We start from the raw sequence: 4,170 nt of genomic DNA, 5'->3' as shown, positions 1-4,170 counted from the left end.
CTGCTGCTTCTCGGCCCGGAGCCCGCGGGGAAGAGGCGGAGGCGGCCGGCGGCAACTGTCACCGCTCCTCGCTCCGCGGCACGCCACGCCCCTGCCCGCCTGACGACCCACCGCCGCCGCCGCCGATTGGCTACCGCCGCAAGATTGACCGGCCTCTACCGCCTCCAGCGCCCGCCCTCCCCGAGCGGCGGCACCGGTCCTCCCGCCCGCGGCCGCCTCCCATTGGTCGGGCCGCTTTCCAGTGGCGACTACGCCCCGCGCTCAGCCAATCAGGGTGGGACGCCGGGACACCCCCGTGCGCCAAGGTCCCGCCCAGGCGGGCGTTGGCTCCCCTCCCTCAGAGCCACCGCCTCACGGGCTCCGCTCCCCTCGGCCCAGTTGGGCCTCGGGGGCAGTTTTTTCAGCTATAAAAATTCCCCCACGTCCCGCTGCCTCGGTGGGCTGAAGTCCCTGGCCCTGTTGGTTCTGCGTGTCACCACTCAGCCGGCTCCTCCGTAGCGCCTAGTCGGCCCTTGGCCCTGTCTGGGAAGTTGCTGTAGAAAAGGGTGAGCACGGAAGAATTTTGATAGGGACTGGGAAGAAATTCATGGAAATGCAAAGTCTGTAGGATGACTGTGGTAACTCCTGGCTGCTGCTCGCTGTCCTGTGGCCTGGCTGCATGGGGAGTGGTGTCTGCAGGTCCTTACTCCCCTGGTATTTTTGTGAAAAGTGCTGCTGTGAGGATAGTAAAAGCCAATCTTTGCAAGAGCTGTATGTCAACTTCTTCCTGATTTTTTTTTTAATACTTGATAATTATGGCTTACAAAAATAATTTTAAGAAGTCAGGGATTCACTGAGTTTTCTAATTAATTCCTTATGTAGCTCCTGTGAGAACTGTTTTCTGCCTAGGTGTAGAATGCATCACCTTCCACCACAGCTCCTCCAGTGTGGTACTGTGCCAGGAACAGGGTGCTGGTCTCCACTGGTAGCATGGCATTGATGCAGTCCCAGTCTTCACACCCTGCTGCCTTTGGAGGGAGGGAGATGTGCAGGGAGTGATGGCCACTGCAGGAGGGCCCTGCATGCTCTTACACAGAGCTTTCAGCTGGGAGCCAGCAGGTGAGCAGGGGCAGGCTGGAACTAGCTAGCACAACCCTGACCTTTCCCCAGGCTAAATTATACTTGGAGAGCATTTTGTAACCAGAAAATGTGGACGTTTACAAGGAACTGTGAGGTGTGTTTGATAAATACATGCTGGTTTTAATCCAAAAGAAAACCAATGAGAATATTTCACTTTTTTTCTTACCCATCTCACTAGGTGGGGGGGAATCCAAACCTCAGTCTTGGCAGTGGTGACTTTTGGGTGCCTCTTGCTTTTTGTTCATCAATTGTGTGGACAAGTCTATCAATGCTGGAAAAGAGTTTATTTTTTCCACAAAGAAAACATGGTATCCTAGGTTGACAGTACAGAGAATTTGCATATCTTCCGTGCACTAAAGCAACCCTACGTTTGAAAATATTCCTGAATCTTGTCATATCTTCTAACCAAATTGCTCAAACCTTGGATGTCAGGGAGCAGCATTGCTTATGCATTTGGAGAGCATTGCCCTTGGAGAAAATTTTTCCAGTGTGCAGTCAGCTTGATGTAGCGAGGTTTGGGAGTAGAACAGATGATACTGTGCTTTTTATAAATACACATACAGTTAGGCTTAATTTGCTAATATATTTATGTCTCTTACTAGCCTAATTCTGCCAACGAATAGCGCCCTATATCTGCTGCCAAGGTTGAATGCATGAAGCACCAAAAGGTTGTGCCTTAGGTGCTAAATTGCAAAACACATTTCACAGTGGTGTCTCTTAAATGAGTACATGGTTGTATTGTGCCAAGTTTCTCAAGTCCAGAAACAGTTATTATCTAGGAGCTATTGAAACCCCTTTTTTTCTAGTTAAAAGTATGATTTTTTTGTGAAATGCTTAAAATTTTAAGGCTTAAAATAAGCAATGACATGCCTGTCTTGAGTATTATACTTGGTTCCAGATCATCTCTGGTATAAGGAAAGAAATGCATACTTTTGTCTGTCGTATACCCACATGTCTTGAATAGCCTGATTGGACACGGGCCAGGATTTGCAATCCGTGAGATTGATGGGATTTTCCTGGGTAAGAAATGCAGGTTTAAGCTGCCTGGTTTATGGGGTTTTTTTTACTTTGTTATTTCATTAGCATGGTAGATGATAGCTTATCAGTTTGCTGAAGGCATGCTAATGATGCCTTCTACCTATTTAGTCACAAAAATAAGATACTGGGAGCTACATTCTTTTCATCTTTCATAGACAACTCAAGAACAGCCTTTTACCTGTCTTTAAATGCTGTTTTTCTCAGGGACACTTCCAATTGTTTTAGATTCATCCAGCCATGCATTTTTCAGAGGAAGCAGAAAAATGTAGAAAGGACAGAACTTGTCCAAAGGATTAAATAGCACATATCATATGAGGAAAATACACATCTGAAAAATTAAAGAATGCAGACTAAAGGCAACCAAGATCAATTGCTGAAGTGCTGAATCTTGGGTTCAGGCTTTGCCACAAGGAGCGAGAGCCATACTGCCCTGAGAGGTGATTTCAGAAGCCAGGCATCCAGCCTCACTCCCAAGAAAACAGCAATCATGTACCCAAGTAAACACTGCAGATTCATGTCTGAAATGCGGAGTTTCAAAACCAACCAAACAAATAACCCTCAAGCAGGAAAGGGCTTGCTTTCTTTTGGATTCTGCAAGGCCTGAAAGAAGAAGAAAAAGATTTATGTCCTCAAATACAGACATAATATGGAATGTATAGATAAAAATGTATTTTTTAAAGCTGGTATGGACTGTTTCTGAGATTTAAAAATTACAAGTATAAAATAACTCTCAAATGGAATCTAGTTAGTCAACACTCAAGAGAGTGACTTCAACCCTCTACTTAAAGTAAGCTTGATCAGTTTTATATAGGATCAGTGTAGTCCTGTTGTGGCTCACTTTCTTTCCTCCTTTGTTTTTGGCACTTAAAATCAAGACACAGAAAGTATCCACTTCTTTAGATGCTATCAAGTTGGAATTTTAAATTGTTCACATTGTGCCCAGTGGCAGCTATTACCGTAGATCCTGAAGCATCTGCTCTCAGCTAGATGTAGCATTTCCTGTGATTTAAAAAAGGAAAGCAGAAGCTTAATGTGTACTATTTAGTTACCTGTAGATACCTAAAAGACTCCACATGACAGTAACCAAAATGTGAACATTTCATGTCTTCTGTTTTTCATATTTTACAGTAATTTGCCCTGCAGAAAATAAGAAAATCTTGACCTACTTGAGGAAAGAGGGTTATTATATTCATTCTGCTTACCCAGAAAATACAATTTGACATGTAAGTAAACCACAAAGTTATAAGAAGGAACAAGTTAAGTCATGCCAGTTGTTAGGAGTAATTCCGCAGCTCTGTCTCTGGCAGGAATGCTCATTGAAGTTGTCGGGAATTAGGCGTGTGAAGAGACTGAGGAATTGCATCCCAGTTATTGTGGTTATTTAAAGGTAGGGTCAATACAAGGGAATTACATCCTTGGCTTCCTAAGTCGGTTCGGCTGCACAAACTCAGTGTGCGCCAGGGATTAATGTGCTGCTCGTGGGAGCTGCTGAAGGCACCAGTGCAGTAGCAGGGTTGCAGGACCCTTTCTTGAGTTTAACACTGTCTTAGGTTTGCTGCAGTAAGTGTCAGAAGTGCCTCAATAGCTGATGTTTAGGCACATAGCACCAGTGTTCAATTCTTCAATGGCATGGTAGTTTCTTACTCAGGTCAGAGGAAGAGTTCTGCACCTCAGAGCGAAACCCAAACCAGTCAACAGGTTGGGTATGGAGTTCATCCAAGTCAGGAGGCTCAAGGTGCAACTTCATAATTAGCTAAAACCTATACAAGTCTATAGTGCTGGCAGAAGGACGGTCCCACCCCTCTTCCCATCTCTAGGAAAGCCACAAGGGTAGTCTTCACCCTTTCTCCTCTTGTTGAAACTGTGCTGCCACTCAGCAAAAAAAAAAAAAAAAAAAAAAAAATTATGCTTCTCTAAACCAAAGGCGGATTTTAAGGCAAACCTAGCAGTTAGCATATTGCCCTGGAGGACTCAACCTACCGTCCCAGCCTGAGAGCTGTCTGGGTACTTCAT

At 45.2% G+C, this 4,170-nt stretch overlaps 1 protein-coding gene across 1 annotated transcript in view; it reads right to left on the bottom strand.

Moving 5' to 3' along the window:
* OAT (ornithine aminotransferase) overlaps nucleotides 1-119 on the bottom strand; it is a 15,514-nt gene extending 15,395 nt beyond the window's left edge. The window contains exon 1 of the mRNA XM_010581988.1: nucleotides 108-119. The gene's annotated coding sequence lies outside the window, so the exon portion shown is untranslated. The remainder of the gene's footprint in view (nucleotides 1-107) is intronic.
* Between the last annotated feature and the right edge of the window lie 4,051 nt (nucleotides 120-4,170).

This window comes from Haliaeetus leucocephalus, unplaced genomic scaffold, assembly GCF_000737465.1.
Source record: "Haliaeetus leucocephalus isolate CR32 unplaced genomic scaffold, Haliaeetus_leucocephalus-4.0 Scaffold830, whole genome shotgun sequence".
NCBI classification, from domain to species: domain Eukaryota; kingdom Metazoa; phylum Chordata; class Aves; order Accipitriformes; family Accipitridae; genus Haliaeetus; species Haliaeetus leucocephalus.
This window is presented reverse-complemented; position numbering and strand designations above follow the sequence as displayed.